Source organism: Canis aureus, chromosome 19 (assembly GCF_053574225.1).
Source record: "Canis aureus isolate CA01 chromosome 19, VMU_Caureus_v.1.0, whole genome shotgun sequence".
In the NCBI taxonomy this organism is placed as follows: Eukaryota; Metazoa; Chordata; class Mammalia; order Carnivora; family Canidae; genus Canis; species Canis aureus.
The window spans coordinates 15173005-15195206 of NC_135629.1; the positions used below are offsets into that span (position 1 = coordinate 15173005).

Sequence of the window (22202 nt, forward strand, 5' to 3'; positions counted from 1 at the left end):
TCTGGTAAACTTCAGTTCATCTTGAAAACATGGAGAGTGAAATCTAATCACCATTTAACAGCAATTAGCAATCCATCCTTTCAGGGATTCACAGTCCAAATCCACTCAATGGATAATTGCAACAATTAACTCCTTGTACCTTTCTGTGTTTTGGACAAGACAGTCTTGCTTTCATTAGCATAAAACCTAGGCTTGATGGAGACCTCCTAGTGCTGAAAGCTGAAGCAGAGATTTAAAAATATAATAAGCAACTATTTCGAATAGCTAGCATCCAGAAGATATGACGTGACTAACTGATGATATTACTTATGTTGTATAAGTAATCTGTGGGAAGTATGGTGGCTCAGAACTCAGTGTTACCACTGAAAGAACCATCCAGGGATAGATACGCTAACATGCATGCATGTAACACAAGGGCAATTACATGATGAGAAACCAAAAATATGAAAAATCTCTCTGACAACCTATATTGTTTATTCTCCTTTTTAGCAGAATAAAGCAATGTTAAAGGTCTCAGCAAGTAGCCAAAGACAGAAAAACAGTTTTAAAATTATCAGTTGAATTATCTCTGATATAAATTCATACATTCAAAAGATATAAAATGTAATGATGATGATTGATAGAAGGATGATCGGTAGATGAGAGTTGATAGATAATAAATGAATGATAGATGACATATATATATGATAGAGATAGATAATGGATAGATAGCTAGATGATAGATGGATAAATAGATAGTTGATAGAGATGATAGAGATTAATAGATATGATAGATGATAGATGGATGATAGATGATTGATATATAGACAGAATTGATATAGATAGATAATAGGTGATGATAGAATAATGATGGTAGAAATAGATAAATGATGGATGGATGATAGATGATTGATAGATAGTTGTCTGGGTACTGGGCACTGTGCTAAGCACTTTGTGTGTGCTATTCTCATTTTATACTTAAAATATTTTGAAGCAGGTTATTTGCATTTTACTGATTAAAAAGAACAACAAAGCTTAGCAAGTTAATTGCCCAAGAAAGGTTAGGAAGTGGGGTTTGGGGATTTAAATATGGGCAGTGTGACTCAGGAAACCAAGTTCTTATTTGTTCATTCAACTAATATTTATTGAGCACCTAGTATATGTCAGTTACTGTGCAGACTGTGAAGATAAAAAGCTAGTGAAGATAAAAAGCTAGTCTGTAAATATGGAAGAAATTACAAATCATGATAGTATTAGGAAGGGAAAAGGCAATTACTGAGATTCAGAATGGAGATGGGGGGCTGTGCTGTTGAAGTGGACAGAGAAAGCCAGTCTGAGGAAATGGCACTACAGCTAAAACCTAAAAAAAAAAAAAAAAAGAGAGAGAGAAAGGATTAGCCACAAAGGAGAACATTCCTGGCAGTTAAAACAGTTAATACAGAAATTATAGATCTAAGGAAGCCAGAAGAAGGAGAAACAAGAAGAAGAAAGAGAAACAAGGAGGAGAAACAAGAAGGAGAAGAAGAAAAAGAAGGCAGCACAATATCAATACAAGCCTGAGAACACCTGTTTTTGTAGTTTGCAGCTAAGAATGGTTTTTAATGCCCAGAAAAAAAAATCAAAAGAAGAATAACAATTTACAGCACATGAAAATGATATGAAATTCAAACTTTAGTGTTAATTAAGTTTTATAGACGCACTGCCACACCCTTGGCTGTTTTTGACCTACAATGGCAGAATTGAGTAGTTGTGACAGAGACCTAATGTGGCCACATGGCTGGAAATATTTAGTAGAAAATGTTATCTGACCCCTGGTTTAGGTATTCGGAAGGGCCATGAGAGTATCACAGAGGGTCATGTAACTCAGATTTAAAAATTAGGGAGGTCTTCCTGAAGCTAAATTTGGTTCTGGCTCTTCAATGATAAAAAGTGAGCCAGATAGAAAAGCATTCCAGGGAAAAGAGTAAATTAGTTTTCTTGTTTGTGATACCAAGATAGTGGCACTTAAAAAGGAAACAGTTTCCTAACCCAGGGGGATAAAGATAAGCAGAGATAAATATAGGGGCATTCAGTATGTAGCAGTGTTCCAACACCCACCCATTTCACCCAGTAGGCATACACAAAATGTTTGTGACATCACATTGCCAGGCTCAGATTATTAGTAAATAAATGAGACGAGGAATGTGGGCTATAAATTCAGATTTCAGTCCCGGAGGTTGGGAAATCTGAGAAGGCTCCATGGGGAAGAGGAGAGATTGGTTGAGAATTTGAAAAATCTAAACAATTAGGAGAGTCTCTCAGATCATCAGAGCTACCTGAACAAAGACTTATCCTCCAAGTAACCAGGTTATTCTAATTGCCTGGAGGCTTTCCCCTCAAGCACACAATCTAATTGAAGAGGATTTCGAAGGATTTAAGACACTCTTAATGTTCTCCAGTTTGCACTGAAATTATGCTTCTCTGTGTTGTGAAGTTGGGGTGGAGGCAGGCTTCAAGTAAATTAAACCCAGTCTTGGCATTTTCTCATTAAATACTGGAATAGCTCAATCCCACAGGTCCACATAAGGACCATAGTAGACAGAGCACGTGATTCGGAGTCTTAGAACCATCAAGAAGGTGCCCACAGTACTGACTTTTAATTAATAACCATTCTGCATCTAGACATTTGTCTCGTGCCTCTTGGGGGAAGTTGGAAGTATTTCACTAGATGAACTCCAAAGTTCCTTCCAGCCTAATACTGCAGGCACATTTTAGTGGGGTGGGGAGAGCATGAGGCTTGCAGTGAGATAGAAGTTAGTTTTCATTCAGACATCATCTTTGTGACCCTAGGGAGTCACTGACTGGTGGATAAGAGGCCTGGGCAAGTTACCTTGCCTCTTCTGGTTGCCTCATTTCTAAAATTGGAATGATAATAGTACTAACCTCAAAGGGCCACTGTGAGTATTTAGAGAAAATTCCACAAAGTACTTTATCTACTCTAGATGATCAGTATTAGCTCCTTGCCCTTTCCCAGTGATTGGTAAGGAAGCAGATCCACAAAGAATATGAGAGAAATTTCCATAAGGCCCAATCAGTAATCATTGCATGGAGGGTGGAAAAGGGAGCAGTTGTGGGCATGTTTCAAAGCAAGACAAGAGACACAGGACTTCAAAATATCTTCTAGTTCTTTAAATGTCCTCTGCTTTTTTACCTGAGGGACACGGTTGGCAGTCTTCTAGTTCCTTAGCAATCAGAAATTGGTTTGACCAGAAAGGGCTTCCATCCATGAGCATTGATGAGACACTTAATATTTTGTTCCTTTTTTTTTTTTTTTTTTTAATTGAGCACATGATGACTCACAATGGTGTAAATTTAAATATAGAGATCCCAGACAAGTTCAGGGGCTTGGGTGTCTAGATCAGAAAACTTAAGATCTTTTCTCTGCCCTCAAGAATTTCAGGGTCTGGGTTCACAGAAGCTAGGCCTCCAACATATGGGGGAAACCAGGATTTGGGGCAAACAGCCCAGAGAATGTTAAAGTCTCTGTTGACAAATGAGCATAGTCTCCAAAGAGAAGAGGCTCAGTGGACATTGTGCCCAGGCAAAACCTAAATGATTATCAGAGGAATAATGTCCTGTCTCATTCATGAGTCCTGCTGCTATAGTTAGTAGCTGCCACCAAGGGACGGACTGAGAACTCTTTCAAAGTCAGTAAAATAAAGAAATAGAAAAGATGAGCAAAATTAAAAGCTTTTCTTGGAAAAGACTAATGGAGGTAAACAAAGAAACAGGATGCAACCCAGAAGAGGCAAATCTATAAAGGCAGAAAGTAGATTTGTGGATATCTGGAGCTGAGAACAGAGAATAACTGACACCTGCCCCAAAAGGTGGGATTTTGTGGAGGTAATGGAAATGTTTTAACACTGGACTGTGATGATAGTTGCACAACTCTGTAAATTTACTAAAAAATTATTGAATTTACACTTAAAATGAGTATAAACAAGTGAATTTTATGCAATATAAATTATATCAAGAAAGCAATTTAGAAATTCACAATTCCAAAGAAAAAACCACAGATACAAGAGATATTTATAAAAATACAAAGGGCTATCAGCAACTATATACTGTTGATTTTGTAAATATAACAAAAATGGATAAATCCCTAGAAAATTAGAATAAGAAGAAACAGATGTCTTGAATTGTCCAATAACTATTTTCATGTGGTAGTCAAAGATTAAGCTCTGAAACAATCTTAGGTCTAGATGTTTTTACAAGTAGTCCTATCAAACTTTCAAGGAACAACTGATTCCTCACTATGTTAAGTTGTTTAAGAAAATTTTAAAAAGAAAAAAGAAAAAGCTACCCAGCTTGTTTTTTTTTTAACTCCAAATATAGATAAAGACAGGGGCAGGGAAAAATAATAGAAATTATAAGCATATTTCATTTGTGAGCAGAGGGATAAAAATACATTAGCTAACTGAATTCAGAAATGTATGAAAATATATCCTAATCGAGAGCAGTATTGTTAAATATTGTTAAATAGTAGGAAACTCATAGGATTATGGCCACTGATTCCAAAATGTTTTTCAAAATAATTCACCCATCTTCAGGATGAATCTAGAACCCATCTGGAATGCATCCCAGGAAACTCTGACCCGGATCCCAGATAATGGGGCACATGTGAGCAATTTCCTTCCCAGGATATTTGGATTAGTGATGAATCAAAGGCAACCTGGGTGCATTTCTAGAATAGTGGTGGGTAGATAAGGTGGGCACACATCCAGGAGGGTTATGCTTCCTCTGAAGCAATAGAACACAGATCTTTAAAAAGTAGTTTAAAAAGAGGAGGAATGGGACCCTGAGTGGCTCAGCAGTTGAGAGTCTGCCTTCAGTTCAGGGTGTGATCCTGGAGTCCCAGGATCAAGTCCCATATCAGTCTTCTTGCGTGGAGCCTACTTCTCCTGTCTCTGCCTCTCTCTGTGTCTCTCATGAATAAATAAATAAAATCTTAAAAAAAAAAAAAAAACAGGTAGAAACAGGATAGGACATGTAACACTGCCATGTACATGAATTAAAAATGCACATAGAGGGGATCCCTGGGTGGCTCAGCGGTTTAGCGCCTGCCTTCAGCCCAGGGCGTGATCCTGGAGTCCCAGGATCGAGTCCCACATTGGGCTCCCTGCATGGAGCCTGTTTCTCCCTCTGCCTGTGCCTCTGCTTCTCTCTCTCTGTGTCTCTCATGAATAAATAAATAAAATATTTAAAAAAATAAATAAAAATTAAAATGGACATAGAACAATATACATTCTGCAATAATATAGCAAATAGAATACACATTTAACACATTAAAATGTTGAGGGAGAGAGACATGGGAATAGGTAGACTTAGTGAATCTATAAATCAAGCAAGCGGCCCAGACAATCAACGATCATTTAGCTTGAGCTAAAGAATGTAATTAACTCAACCCCTGCACTTGATCTTACAGAAATGGGACCTCTTTCTGAAGTTCTTTCTGGGGCTGAGGTAATTCTTTCATAAGCTCTACTTGGTTTGTTTAATATTTGGCAACTCATTTTACACATGAACTGTGTTGTTCATTGTTCAAAATAGTGGTTACCAGACTTTTGATTTCATTGACCAGAAGCACTTTTTAAAAATATGGTACCAACAGAGTTATCTAATGCTTAATTTGTTAAGAAAAATCTCAAAATAAAGCCCTATTAGTTCCCCATATGAGTGAAACCATATAATGATTGTCCTTCTCCAATTGACTCCTATCTCTGGGTAACGAACAAGTGGAAGAGGTAGGGGAGGTGGGCTGGGGGATGGGATGACTGGGTGACGGGCACTGATGAGGGCACTTGACAGGATGAGCACTGGGTGTTATATTATATGTTGGCAAATTGAACTTAAATAAAAAATATATTTAAAAATCCTATTAGTAAAACTGCAGGTACTATATATCTTATCTATACTATACAGACTTATATGCATACATAAACGATAACATACACCACCCATTTTTCTTTTAGCTGGGAAAAATATCCTCATAAACTAGTGTTCTTTAACTTTGTTTTTATTTTATATTGTTTTTAGACATTTTTTTCCTCACACACTGCTATGAAATTTTAATACCACGAAAATACTGTGTATGTATTGTAGCCCTTTGGAGGGTCATAAACCATTGTAATATTTAAGAATTTTTTCGACCACCAAGAACCAATTTTCCCCTCTTTGGAATGATAACATCCCCACTGAGAATGTATGCCATACACCAATGCCAGCCTGAGAACGAGTACTTGAGACCACTCTCTAAAACAGTAAGATTCAAAGTTTTTCTCTCTTTTTATCTGAAACCCTCCTTCAGCAATTTGTTTCTTTGTGTTCAGCATTTTCTATTCTCATCCCATCTCTCTTGTAAGTAGCAAACATTTCTGAGACACAACACATTAAGAATATAAAACAATATTTTTAAAATTAAAATGTGTAGAACACCTGCTGAGAGCAATATGCTTTGCAAGCAGTAGGAAGGATTAAAAGTTGACTCAGCAGCAAGCTCGTCCCTCAGAGGAGTTCTGAACTGGTGGGGTAGAGAAATGGGTATAAGAATGTGAATGTAGGTGTGAAGGGGAGGGGGTCTGTGTAGGGTGGAGGTAGCAAGCCCCAGGTTCAGAATGAAAACCTGGAACACTATTACCATCAAATGATTAGGTTTATTCGGTCTTGTTTCTGGCAAGTAGAAAGGAGAAAGTAAGGGGCTAATAAACTTGGGTAGGAGAAATGTTCTTCCATCTGTCCATCCATCCGTCCGTCCATCCATCCACTCATCCATTCAACAAGCACGTGATGTGCCAAGTACTGTGTTAGGGACTGATGCAGAGACCTAGTATCCACCCTCAAACCAATCCTTCTCCCAGGGATGATGGTCAGACTGGGGAAGAGCTAACATCTTAACCTTAGTGAAAGCTCCTCTAGTTTGTCAGTCACTGCCGCACTGGCCCCTGCAAGTCTACTCCTGAAACAAGTGTTTGCTTTCTCAGCCTGTGGGCTGTCAGCAACACAGTAATGAGACAGGCACATTGTATAGCAACCCATTCTCCCCTGCGACTGTCTGACAGTGCTTAGAACCATTTGTCACAGAGCTAAACAATGAGCTCGAAGCCTGAGCAAGGTGGCAATTAAGAAAATTCAAGCATATCTTCATTTACCCCAGTGGAGTTCTTCATTCTTGACAGTTTGTGAAATTACAGTGTTAAGTAAAGACATCACCAGAATGTTCTTAGCGTATTTGAAAACTCGTTAACTAGAAAATAATGAGGTAAATTTATACACCTAAATGATGTTTACAATTCTGTGCGATGTCTGAGGGGTGGTTTTTTTCTTTTTCCTTCCTTTCTGTCTTTCTGTCATTCTGTCTTATTTTTTTTTTTTATGTCCTCTGAATTTCAGGAGTTTTTGTTGTGTTTGGGGTCTATTTTTTATTTTAAATAACATATTATGTTTGCTACTATGTAAGATGAGATTTACCTTCTGCAGAGTCTGAAATAGAGTTTTGGCAAGTGTAAACTTTCCTTGCTGAGGAAGCTGCCCTTAATTATTCCCACAGATGCAACTGATCCATGCTGTGGGTAATCCCCAAAACCTTTCTAATTTGCTTTGGGAAACAAACTAACTAAAAATATCAAAAACCATGGTCTTTCTGCTCAAATGTTGGATGTTATTCTTTTTGTAGCTCATTATAGCTGAAATATGTTTTGTTCACTGGGGTGCATTGAAAAAAAGTTGGTGCTGGAATGGGGACTAACCAGCTCTGTTATTCACTTGCTTAGTGACTACATCAGTCAGTATAGGCTATATAATCCTACAGTAACAGATGACCTCATGTGGCAGCTTACAATAACGTAGGTTTCTTTCTCATCTCCATTGCTCCAAGTTGACTATGGCTCTGCCTTGATACATCCCTGATCTGGAACCCAGGCTGAAGGAACAGTCCCTATCAAGGACATTATTTTTTTGCATAGAAAGAAGTAAAGAACATAACAGAATCACACAATAGCTCTTAAAATCCCTGCTTGAAAGTAGCCTAAAGTTCTCACATTTCTTTGGCCAATGCAGATAAGGTGGCCAAATCTGATGGCAAGGGGGTGAAAAAAATAAAATCGTTCCACAAAAAGGAGCAGCAAATATCTCGAAGAGTAACTATCCACAAAATAACAGTGGGCAAGACTTTGACCATTAGTTTCCTTCTCTGTAAAATGCAAGGGAAGAACTAGGCATCTCTGAAAATTCTGTGCTGCTTGTAAAAAGAGTATATAATATTTGAGAAGGTGGGAAGGAGCATGTTGAGGAGTCCAGGCTGAGATTAAATAACGTCTCTGGAAAAAAATGTATGGAAATGAAGAAACTTCCTTGACAATACAATACAATGTCTGTATCTGTGGAGGTGAAGGAGTTGCAATAGTTGCTTGATTTTGGAAGGTTTCACATAGTAGTTACGTAAGCCATCCATATGGCATAACTGGAGACACACTCAGCTAACATCTCCTCTGAGAAAACTGCCATGGGGCCAGAGATCCCCACAATTGAAGACACACTTTTCTGTTTCACCAGAAAATTCCTCTGATGTCAGATAGGGCACTGGCTAATGCTTGATGCCACCTCAGCAAAGAAAAGATCCATTGTTACTCAATGTGAGAGGAGAATAGACAGGTCTCCGACTTTATAGGGAGATTCACCCTGAGTCTCAGCATTCTGGGACCCAGATGCCTGCGTCGTCGGAGATTGGAAAGCCAATAGGAACAACTTGGCTTGTGGGCAAAGAAGAAAAGGTATCCACATTACAGATTAAGCTTCATTTACTTTTTGATTATTCCTAATATCACTTATTTGGACAAATATTTCACCCCAATTTGACTTTTATTGTTTTATTTGTATAAAGCAAAAATAGTTTTCTAGCATTGTGACATGGAAGCATGTTTAACAGAAGGAAGGTAGCAAGGGAAAAGCCATCTTCAAGATCTTGTTGACCTAATGGTGGCTTTGGTAGGAAGTTTGCTGTATTCTTTTGGTTACACTGCAAAGTAGTCACTGTCAGCTTTGCACAGTGTAAGGCAATTTGTAGGTAGGATCACTTGAGGCATAAACGTGCAATATTTGGGCATGTGATGCAGGCATGCTTCACCTATCTGTTCAACCATCTCATTCCTTCATATATGTGTTTTGCCACTTGGAAGCTGGCTCAGTAAATATTTTGAATAGTAAAGGTCAAAGCACTTCCAAAAGACCAACGGCTGGAGACTCAGAAAAAGAGCCAGCTTAAATTTTCTCATTGAGCATCCTGTTAGCCAGCTGTGTCTAGTGGGGCCCTTCTCCTGATGCATTGAGCTGTCTGACCCCACAGCAGTGTCTTATATAGCCAGCAGCCAGGTGGCTGTGATATATGCCCCTGCACTGGAGAGCAGATAGAGCTAGAAGAAAAACGAAGGGATTTACCAAGGCTTTTGTGCAGAATAGAGACCTCAACCAAAGGAATCAAGAGAGAAGCCATTTTTCTTGGACCTATTATCACGGCTCCTTTTTTGGGTGCTCTCATGACCTGCCTTGTGAGCTCTGTCTCAGGGCAGTTGATGACTCTGAGGCAGGGCCTAGGCCTAGATTTCTTAGCCTTGACACTGTTCATGTTGGGAGTGGGTAATTCTGCATCCTGGGGGCTCTCCTATACATTGTAGAATTATAGAATATGGCATCATCTCTGGTTTCTACCCTCTGGATACCAATAGCACCCATGTCCCAAATTGGAACAACTAGAAATGCCCCACTGTCATTGCCATATGCCCCACTGCGAACAGAGTCACCTCCAGTTGATAAACAGTGATCTGGAGTATGTGAGTTTTGAGCCACCTGAGCCAGTTGATTGTTGACCACAGCAAACCGGCATGTGCCTTGCTGAGATGGGTTTCTGTGTACTTCATGTTAAAAGCGTTAAAGAATGATCAAGAGTCTGGCTCTCCCAGGTTAGTAATTACGTCTGTTGTTATTAATTTTCTAAAGCAACCCAGGCAAATGAGTCATTATTATCTCAATCCCTCCGCCATGGCTGATTGATTTTGCTCCCCTATTGTTTCTAATTTCATGTAATGTCTGATTACAATAGAAAACTATTCAATATAATTCTCATGTAAGAGTCATTACAAATAGGCTTATTCGTCAGCTCTAAGTAGGAATGGACAAAGGGTTTTATATCACTTCAGTGAAATAAATGTCTTACTAGAAGTAAAATGCTTGAACACTTCACAAATTGATAATGTAGTATAAAAAGCCAAAATAAGTCAATACAAGGACCTAATCATTTTTAAATATGGTAAGCATTCATATTTATGATTTGCTTTCACTTATGTTGTGCAAATTAGAGCCATCAATTCAATGAAAAGCACCCTTCAGTGATATCTACCACTTTTCTCTCTGGAATTCTTGGATGTGTCTCTTAGATTTGTAGGGTATTTGCTCCTATTTGAAAATGTATCAGAAGCTCTCTACTGATCTTGGGAACAAATCTGGACAGATATAAAATAGTGCAAAAGGAATGGGCTTTTAGCCTCACCAGTCCCTGGCAATAAATTAGGCTTGTGGGTGGCATTTCCATTTACTCAGCTCCATGGGGCCCTACCACTTATTATGTTACCAGGAAAGCACCTGGCCAAAGCAAGAGTCTGAGCAGATGTTGGAATAGTACACTGTGATGCTGCCTGTTTGTCCTGTTTTAGAACCATAAAATGACTATGAAAAGATAGTCAAAGAAGGGCATTTATGGCACTCAAGGAGTTTGGAGGGGGGTGGGTAGAAGGTATAGGACGTTGAGGAACCAGTCAGCTGCAGAAAGCTAATAGATGGTGTCCAGACTTCAGGGAGGGATATCTGGAGCTCTCTTCAAGATTAGAGCTAATTTTTCCCAAGGACTGTGCCGCCTTTGGTTTGAAGAGCTGAGCCAACAGTTAAACTCCATGTTAAAAGAGCCATGATAAGGTGTTTTTCTCCCTCACTGTGTGGCCATAGACTGTGCCTGGCATAGTTCCATGGTAGTGAAGAACACAGCTTCTAAAGCCAGACTGCTTGGATTTAAATCCTGCCTCTGCCCATTATTGGCTTATCCACTTGGGCAAGTTATTTAATCTCTCTGGACCTCAGTTTCTTCCTCTGGGGAAAAAGAGGATAAAGCAGTGATGTTGCCCTCACAGGTTTTTTTTATAAGGATTAAATGAGTCAAAAAATGTGCCCAGTGCTCACAATAAGACTGGGCACCTAATAGTTGCTATATGCTATTGACAGACATATCTTTAACACTTGCTAATCTCTCTTTAAAAAAGAAAATGCAGACTTTGACTAAAATCCTTCTATATAGAGTTTCCACATTTAGTCAACTAAAATAGAGGATGCCCTGTTAAATTTTAATTCCAGAGAAACAAATTTTTTTTTTCTTTTACTCTAAGTATGTCCCATGTAATATTTGGGGCATTTGGGCATACTTTCTTTCACTAAAGACAAAAAAAACTGCTACTGCCATTGTTGTTAGACATCACTTCTTAAAAGAGATGTCCTATTCATTTCACTGATATTTTAGATAGTGTAAAATGAAATACTCTTCAATCATGTCACATGATACTGTTTTCTGGTCCTCTTTTATAAACTGTCTGCCTCTGCCACTCACAAAAAGCAGGCATCTCTTCAAATATTCCTAAATATATAACTACTCCCTACCTTTTAGAAAATCTCATGGTAAAGCTCACTTCTTCCTGATTTTTTTTTTCATTAATTCCATCTAGCTCTCTCTTTGCAATTTTTATTCTATTTATTATATCAATTATCAAATAGTTAAATATTTTCTTGGAATGTTTTCCTGGTGTCTTCCATGGACTCAAATGAGCTTCATTATTACTTGAAGCAATAACTATGTCTGTTTTATATTTTCCAGTAAGAAAACATATTAATCAACTTTGCACAGAGCAAATGTTCAAAAATGGCTAAATAATGACACAAATTATCTGTCCAGTGGCAGTTTATTTGCTCATGTTTGAGTTACATTGACTCAAATGGCTTTGAATAAGGTGGCATAATACAGATTATCAGTTGAATTATACAACCCATTAAGAAAGAATGATTTAGATGTATTTTTTCACAAGTGTGGATCATATAAACTCATCTTTCTCAGAGTCAGATTTGCTTTGGGAAACTGAGAAGACATCTGTAATTCATAGCTGAACTCTTGGGCATATTATGCTAGCTAATGCCCCAAGGTTTATGGTAAAATGACAATGTTATTTCCCTATAGATGTTGGCAGTAAAATACAGCAAGTGGATCTCTTGAAACTGCTTCAGTCCATTTTCTCCTTTTAGATAAGAGATCAGTTAGCATGAGAGTATTTTTTCAATGCTTCTGAATGGCATTGAAAGATTCTGATGTGACCTAGTACGTGTTTTCTGAGAACTTATTTGCAGACAATAGTATTCAATACCAATATTTTATTTTGCAAGATCCTGCAGTCACGACATTAATTGTTTAACATTGTATCACAGTCTCAACAAATGTCAAATCTAAAACATCCTGCCTTACCTCCTTACCCCTGCTTTTAACACTTTAGAAAACTGACATTTCCAAAGGTGACATAACTGTCCAGGGTCACACAAGTAGGGAGTATTTGTTTTTCTTCCTCCATTACAAAAACAAGGTGAAGAGAAAAGAAATATATACTAGATTCTTTGAACTCTTTGGAAGAAAACTACATAGAAATGGAGGAAGTGTTATTAATAACATTTTCTGCAATGATGTGTGGGCTTTAGATTCACAGTAGCTTGAGTGCAGTGTCGTGGGTGGTTCCAACTGCCTTTGAACTAGGTGTTGACAGAAAAATAACACAGCGCAGCAGGACTATTCAAGGAGGAGTCTCATAAGGACATGTCGGATACACTAGATCCCTTGGCACCCTTTCAGTGGTAAGTGACATAATGTATCTCAAATGTGCTTAAGTACAAATGTAAAATAATGTGTTTACCTAAGAAAATCAAGAGTTAGATTCAGGCACACCTATATCCAGAAACTAAACCACTGTGGTCCAGACTCTCTGCCTCTATATCTAGATTATGTTTTACTCCCAGATAGGTTCTCTCCATGCACTGACATGATGGTTGCCAAAATCTCCAATCATTTCTCATAATTGCAGAGAGAGTATATTTCCTGGCAGTCCATCAGAGATGGACTCATTGGCCTAACAAGATGCAGTTGTGCATGCCTTGACCAATCACTAGTGAGAGAAATGGAGTAATGTGATTGGCCAGGCCTGGGGCACATGCCCAGCCTTTGAGCTGGAGATAAAGGAAATCTCTACCAGGTATTCATATATTGAGGAGAAAAGATTGGGACTTTCCCTAAAAGAAAGGAAGTTAGACCACAGATGTTTTGCCTATATACTTATTTACACATACACTTCTATGGCCACTGCACCTGTTCCTGAGTGTAGGCTAGTCTAATCCCTGGAGTCAGAGTAGAATCTAAAGGTATTTACAGTAGTGCTTAGAGTCACTTTCCCATCTCTTTCAAGATTGCCTAGCTCCTTAAGGATTTCGTTTCCTGCTTTAGTCAAATAGTGGGGAAAATCTGTTCTGTAGCTCCACTTGTCACTATATTTATGACCTACACTTTATTTCACATTAGCACAGCCACAAGGTACCCTTTGTCTCATAAAGTTTCCATTTCTCTAAAAGCAAGTCAAATTGTAGTGTTAGTGGAGCTGACCATTCATCCTCAGAGATTCACAAGGTATGAGGCCTGAGATCTCAATGAGGTTACTAACCTATGGGATTTTGTGGGGTTTAAGAGAGTTTTGGAGGCTCCTTCATTCATTTATCAAGTATCTACTGAGTAGCACTATACACTAGACATGTTTTTAGGCAGAGTTCAGAGTGGTAAATAAGGCAGTCAATAGCTCAGTTTTTTTTATGGAGCTTGTATTCTGTGGTAGGAAAAGAAAATGATAAAGTAAAACCAATAGGAAAATAAGATTGAGACAATAGGATTCGTCACTGAGAGGGCAACTCTTAACAAGTCAGGGAAAGACTATGCAGATACTCATCTTGAGCTGACACTTAAATGACAAGAAGGAGCCATAACAACCAGAGATTTTGGATGGAATATTCCTTTCTTTAGTCTCTGAGGTGGGAAGAAGTTTGCTATCAAACTGAGATGAGAAGAAATGCATATTCTCAGGTCTCATCGAGACCAACTAAATCAGAAACTTTGGGATGGGACCCAGCATTCTGTAATAATCCCTCCAAGTGATTCTGATGCACATTCCATTGAGAATTGCTAATATTAAGGCAAGAGTGATAGGAGGAAGACCCTTTAAGAAAATGGAAAGATTAAAAGAAACCAGATGACACAACCATGTGTTGGCTCTGCACTTTGTTGTCCTATTTCCTTAGTAAAGTCACTTTTCTTACTGAGCCTTAGTTGTCTCATTGGTAAAATGAGATTATTGGTAATATACCTCAAAAAATTGACATTAGAATTAAGCATTGACTTTGTGAATAATTACCATATAATAGAAATTGTTGACATGAACATCGTCCATGCTGGAAGATGGGAGAGGTTGACCGTTAATGGGCAGAAACATGGATCCACATACCATTTTGTGGAACTCCACCAAACAACTCCCCTTCAGTGCTATCTTTGAATCCTACTAGCTGAAATACAGCATAGTGATAGCTATAGTTCTAGCAAAACCACCTATTTACCTTGAGGGGTGATGTGATTTATTTCTCTATTTATAAAATGTTCTTCCACACACACAAAAAAAGTATCCCTTTTTAGGACCCCATGCTAAAGATTATATAGACTACAAAGATGAGTAAAATCTACTTGCTGCTCTTGAAGAGTTTACATTCTGACCAAAGGTAAAATGTATACAAAATATTAGAAAGTACATTCTATAGAAGTTCAGAAAGGATAATGATTTCCAGACCTCTCCATCTCCTTAAAAGTGGCTTATAACTTCTATACCAACTTTCTGGAACTCCCAGTTGTGTTGCACATGAGAAGTTCCATTTGAGAAAAAGAATCTGAAATACCACAAGGCTCAAAAAAGAATAAACAATGTGGAAACTGTCCAGAAGCCTAAAGATTATAGCAAATCTATTTGTGAATTTTAAAGGAGAAAAGTGGATTCTGTGTACGTACCACTGACGGGTATTAATTATAATCTTGGGCAATTTTTCTGAACTATTGTATCAAAAGAAAACTAAAGTAGGTCTGAAACTTGGCTGTGCAGAAGAAGACTATGCCTGAGAAATTTATCGTGGATTCATCCAAGCCTGGCAGTAAGCACTCAAGAATGTGCTAGGGATATTTTCTACTAATTAATTGCACCTGGTGAGTAGGTGGCTCACAGCCAAAATCTTAAGGGTAGTTGGAAGGCAAGAAGCATATAAAGACCTTTGAGAATAATATAGTACAGATTTTTTGCTTATGGACACTCCAACACTGCATGAAGGAAATACCAGCAATTGGTTTCCATGGGGAATTTTGGGACATGTAAGCCAAAAGATGCTAATTACCTCCTGCTTTGAGTAGTCACTTCTAAACAGACAATGTCTGTTTAGAATGTCCTTGGCAGTTAGGAAAAGTGTCTGAATCTGTTGCTGTCTTTTCGTGAAGCATATACATTGCAACAAGCATTGAGATGGTTCTGGAGCTGTTGTAAAGGGAAGGAGTAATCACCTTAGGAACCAACCACTATGCCAGACCAAACTCATTTTCCTTTTTGAAAAGTTTCTAGAAGAGACGAAAAATAAATGTAAGAGAAATAGTGTATTGAAGTTCCAGAAAGGCATCAACAGTTTCTTTCATGATAACATTATAGACCAATACAGCAAAGTGGGAACTGAAGGACAGTAACCATTGAGAGGGTTCATAAAGTGGTCAAAAAGCAATACCTAAGGGTGAAGAGGAATTGATTTTCAATGCTTTTTAAGCCCATGTCTGTGACTTGGTCCAGGGTGATCAGTGTCAGAGGAGAGGATGGAGAGAGTCTCTAGGGAAATGCCAACTCTGTGCCAGGTAAGCACAGAAGAGTTCTGTTTGTATTAGGGGATGGTGCAGCATCTTGCAGAGAGAGATGGGCAAGAGAGGGACCAAACAGGATGTTTTATAATGAGGCACTTAAAGCTCATAACTGAATGAGCCCCCAAATCTGAAGCCAAGGCCACAGAATTAAAGACACCAGTTATCAGAAAGAAAGAAAGCTTTGAGCAAAGAAGAGGTCACACAATATCCCCTGAAACATTCCTAAGCATTTTAAGGGGACTCTCACATGTGGCAGGTCTTTTCAGGGATATCTTAAAGGTACTTTAATTTTGGGCAGAAAAATCCTAGAGAGAGCAACCCATACAGCGGGAGTAGAGTGGCAAGTCATCCCAGTTGCCTGTCACTGAAAGACTCCAAGGATGTGTGTACTTTCACTTTTAAGACCAGGACAAGTTGGTTACTCTAATAGCGAGGGCATACAAAACCATGTCGCATGAGGACATATTGAAAACACAACCATAATGGTAGCACTCGCCATTTGGCAAACTCTCTTTCAAGCACATGAATGCATAGCTTCATTTCATCTTCATGGCCATCTTCATGAGGCCAAAACTGAGGCTTATGAGAGCTGAATAATTGTCCAGGGACACTTCTAATAAGTGTCAGAATCCCAAATTGAACTTGAGCCACTGGATTTCAGAGCCTGCAGCCTTAAACCCTTCAGAAGATATAAAGGACCTCAATCAATAGTTACATCATTGTTTGAGGAGCTGTCATGGGAGAAAGATGGCACTTATTTCACCAAACTGTGGTGTTCAGTGAGTATACGAAGTCATGGAGAGACAGGGTTCCAAATTTTTCAACTTTTCAGGGTGGAATAGGCTGCTCCAAAAAGCCAATGCCCAGAGCTTGGTAGGAATACTTGGCAAATATGCAAACATTGTGTAATTGACCAATCTTTAAAATTACTCCTAACAAGGAGATGCTATTTTTTTAATTTACTTTTCTGGCAAGGTCAAAATTAAGAAAAGACTCCCCCTACACTCACAAAATTGACTTTAAAAGCACAATAGAAAAGCAACTTAATTTATTTTACGGCAAAACTTGTGATCATCATAAATCCCCATGCTTTTTTAATAAATGCTGATGTACCATATGCCCCCTTCAGTTTAAGTTTGAGTGTAAATCATAAAATGTCCATAATCCAAAATGCTTTGTGTTTTTATGATCACAGAAGGCTGCCTTGCCTTCCATTCATGATTAATTTTTTTTGATGGCTCCCTCTAGATCTCAGAAAATAATTAAAACTAATGAACAATCCGCAATGGCAGTAAAGCAATGAGCATATTGTTTCCTGTCTGGGCTCAAAGCTTGATCAAAGGGAAGACTTACTGAGACACAACAGCTTCTGTGTCTTTCTTCACTTCCGGACCACCCACTGAGATGGGATGACAGCTTCAGGGAAAATCATGAATTAGAATTTTTTTTTTTTTTTTTAGCACTTCATAGAATAGTTAGAGTTTGCAAAAATACAATAAGTCACTGTAACTGCTGATTCTCCAACAGAGAAGGATTCTGAGATATGCACTCTTCGTTTTCTCTTACCGCTTTCCTGTATCGGTGGACCCATGTTTTCATTAAACTAGATCTGCTACTCACAAATATCATTATCTCGACAGTAGCAAGCAAGCAAGAAAGGAAAGGGAAAGAAAAGGAAAGAGAAAGAAATGAAAAGAAAAAGAAGCATTCACAAATTACCATTTTATCTTATTTTTCTAAGTTCAATGATACATTTTTGACAGATAATATATAGAGAGTATTTTATTCAGGGGTTTACCCAGTCAAAGAAGAAAAGGAAAGCTTCAGGTTAAATCAATCCTTTTGAGGATGGGAAGTTGAATTGTGAGATGCTTTTTCAGAAGGAAAGAGGGGAATGGAAATTTTGGGGGAGGATTGATTACTCCCGTCCAGTTGCTGTCATATATTCTGTGGCTCCATCTATGGGAAAGTGCTTGACTTTCTTGGATGACTTGACACTTAACTCAATTTAATTTGACCAGTCAAGCAATTAACAAATCATAGTCAATCAAAATAGAAGCTTTGTCTTCTTTTGCTTTTCTTCTGCAAATGACTTTTTTTTAAATAAGTCCCATGCATTAAAGATAGAGCCAAAGTGAATTAGCTTTTATCATCAACCTCAAAGGGGATTTAGATGATAATAAAAATATAGTCAATTCTTAATTGCTCTGAAGCTGATTACATTTGGGGCCTTCTGGAGAGTTTCTTCCTTCTTTCATTTCCTGTCTTTCTGTTTATTGGCTCCAAATGGGGAGGAAGAAACCACAGATGGTACAGAAGCACTTGTTAAAGGACTTTATATGAAAGAGTTGTCGGGAGTTGGTTAGATTTCCATCATCCAGGCTTTCTCCATTGTTTTATTGGCACAGAATGTTGAAAGTTGGCAATATTGTTCCAGAACTAAATGAGGAAGCTTCTGTGGACTTGCCACCATCATTGGCCCAGAGCAAAATCTCCCAAATGCCCTCAGGTGACCCCACCTTCTTCTGTCTTTGTCATGCAGTCATTAAACCTCAAGAATGGAAAAGCTTAGCTGTTCCCTTCTGAGCCCCTTGGGTCAAACCTTACTCTCTGAAAAGGATGTCATACCTACAGAATTTCAGATGGGTTTTTAAATCTATATTTATTGTAGAATAAAAGAGATTAGGGGTTGAAAGGGCAGCAGGCATCTGAGTTGGTAGAAGAAAAATTCTAGCAAATAGGGGACAGAGTTAAGCCACCTCAACTGCTAAAGTCATATTTTATATACTACACACTCATTTAGAATGTATCTGAGATCATCTGCTCATACATAAGCAAGGGCAGAGTTCTTAACCAGGGTCACTTGACAAAGGTCTAGTTCAGGGCTCAGCAATCTACATCCCACAAATCAAATCAAGCCCACGACCTGTTATTGTATGGCCTATGAGCTGAGAATGTTTTTCACATTTTGAAATGGGTGAAAAAAATTAAGATTTCATGACACATGGAAATGGTATGAATCCAAATTTTGGTGTCCACTAAAACTGTTTTTTTGTAACATAGCCATGCACACTTATTTACGTGTTGCTTGTGGATTCTTTCACACTACGGCGGCAGCGTTAGCTATTGGTGAAAGCCCATGGTAACTAAAACATTGTCCTTTTGGAAAAAAATTTGCCAAGCTTCAGTCTGGGTCAGTGTTTTAAAACTATTTCTTAAGGATCCTCAAAAGAGGTCACCTCAGACTGGAGAATGGGAAGGAAATGCTCCAGAAAGAGGCCATATAGAAGATGTCTCATTCTGCCACAGTTGTTCTGCTTTTACCTCTTACACTTCAGATATCATGATTGAGCAGAGGTTTCTTTGGAAGAAAGCTAGAACTGGGAACTGGAAACCTCTCCCTTTGCCACTCATCTCAGCTCTTAGTGTCTTCACTTCTTTTTTCGATCTGTTATGTTCTCATCCTGTCTCTCCCTAATTTCTTCAACTTCTGTATGCTTCCTTATTCCTTTTTAAACATGCTTTCTTAGATTCCTTCTTATATGTGCGTATGGTTTACCATGGCATCCTTATAACTTCTGCTCCACAATTAGTTTGAAAATTCCTTCTGTTTCTCTCCCAGAGGGAAAAATTTAGTGGTTAAGAGCATGAGTTTTAGAGCCAGACTGTCCAGTTTTGAATCCTGGTCCTTCTACTTACCTTACCAGCTGTCAAGTTACTTTGCCTTTCTGGGCTTCAGTTTCCTCATGATTAAAATGGGGCTAATAATTGTATTTATCTCATAAGGCTGTGGTGAGAAATGAATAATATGTGTAAGGTAGTTAGAACTATGCCTGGAGTCTAGAAAGCATGAAATAGGTATTTACTATTACCAGCATCTGATTGGCCCACTTCAGCCATGAATGGGTCTCTCATCACCTTAAAAGATTTTTTAATACCGATCTTTTTGTCAGCTACCAACCCTAGAGATTTAATCAACAAAGGTTGGGTGATAGAGTTTGATAGATTGCATTAAAGGCCCCAATTTTTTACCCCTCCTTATATCTAATCCCTGTGTTTTGTAATGTTGCCGTACATTTACTTCTCCTGCCTTGACTCTAGGCTTTGTGTGTAATTTGCTTTGGCCAGTGGAAAGTTGGCAGACATAATACAAGCAGAGGCTTGAAAAGCACTTGCACCATTGGGTTCATGCTCTCTGCCATTGTCCTGAGAAGGGCATGCCCAAATTGATCCACTAATTATAAGAGGAGAATGAAAAATTTGTGAAGCAGAGCCATCCCTGGCCCAACCAGCCCAGATGAGCCAGCCCCTAGTCAACCTGCAGCCTAATGAGAAATAAGACATGATTTTATGCCTTCAGGTTTTCTCTGCTATCATGTTTTAGGTGATTTGTTACAGAGCATAAACCATACTAGGAAGAAAAATATCTGGTTAAATCCAGTAACTTACTAATTTATGAAATAAATAATCACACTCAAGCATATGCATAAAATATTTTTGACTGAATTCATCAAGATTTTTTTCTTTCGAACTATGTAATTCACAGTTCCTTACCAGAGTTCCTAATTCAGAATTCCAAATGTTTTATTTCCTTCCATTGACTCACCTGACTAAATTTCTTAAGCCATTTTTCTCAAATACTCCACAGGTTATCTCTAAAAGGTTGAAACAAGTCATTTTGCCTTGCCAGAGCAAATCCTCTTTGGGATCCTCTTAAAACTCATCTGCTGTCAAAGGGCACTGTAGGTGGTTTGCATAGCCATGAAGGGTGAAATTGATTTCCAGATGTCCAACTCAGTGGGGTTTCCTGTGGGGTTTGAGGAGAAACAAAGTAGAGTTAATGGGAGTGGATGACCAGGCAGACTTCTACATATTTCTAAAATAGAGATATTTTCTTTCAAGGGAGAAATAGAATAAGACCAATATAGACAAACATGTATTAACAAAGGTTGACCTCAAACCTAATTTTTATTTTAGAAATCCATCTAGTGAAGCTGAGACTAGAGATACAGGGCCAAAATGGTGAATATAAATTGAAAGCCAAGATTTTTATTTAGCCTTTGGTATCAGATGTCTAAATAGTATCTGATGTCTATCAGATTGTCTAAATAGGCCAGGCAGTCTGGGATCAGGATACAATTTATAATCAAAAGAAGAGAATTGAAGAAATGCCTCCCAGTAAATGATACTGAACATTGTCCCTTCTCATGCCTTGCCTTCTAGGGTGGCCGTTTAGGTTTTATTTCCCCATATGTGTGAAGCAGCAGTATTGAGCAATGGTTCACTGCACTAATTTTAGAGCCTGACTGCCTAGGTTCAAATACTGATTCTACTACGTTTTAGCCATGTAAACTTGGACAAGTCACTTAACCTTGCTGTCCTCTTGTAAGGCTGTTATGAGGATTAAATTACTTTTAAATACCCCAAAGAGTGCTGGACACATACTAAGACTATAAATGTCTCTAGTTAAGGTTCTTGTTGTTACAGCTATTACTACTATTTTGGTGAAAAATCCTATGTGTGTTCTGCAGAACCACTTCTTCTTTTACTTTAAAAGACAGTCTACAAATATTGACTCTCTTCTCCATCATCCTGCCTGGCCGATAGAATCATCACCTGGTACAGTGATAGACTGAGGTTTGAGCATGTGACTCAATCTAACCAATGAGCTATATAAAACCTTTACATTTGACAGAAGTGTGAGAGACATGCATGCTTTCTTTCACTGGACATAAATTAATAAGAAAGTGGGCTGAGAATAAAGCCCATTACAAAAAGTAAAACCAAGACCAGATCAAGGGCAGGTCCTAGCACATTCAAACTCCTAGATTGATCCCTCCTGATTTTTTTTTTATGTGAGGCTATAAATTTCCTTTTTTGCTTAAATGAGGTCAAGTGGGTTTAAGAGAAAGAGATCTGATATCCCTTATAATCATTTTTATAGAAAGTTTTATGGAAACTTTGACTCGTTTTTTGAAGTTTTTTATGGAGATCAGGCCATTTCAGCTTAAACTTGAATGAGCAAACATTAATTAATTGGGAAAAATAGCAATCTCATTCAGATTGAACTGCCAAAAATTGTAATTTTAGGGGATTTTTACTTTTATGTGAGGGGAATGGGAGCACAGAAGGT

At 38.2% G+C, this 22202-nt stretch overlaps 1 long non-coding RNA gene across 1 annotated transcript in view; it reads left to right on the forward strand.

Moving 5' to 3' along the window:
• The window catches only part of LOC144291186 (uncharacterized), a 225481-nt gene that overhangs the window by 169028 nt on the left and 34251 nt on the right, over nt 1–22202 (forward strand). The window lies entirely within an intron of this gene.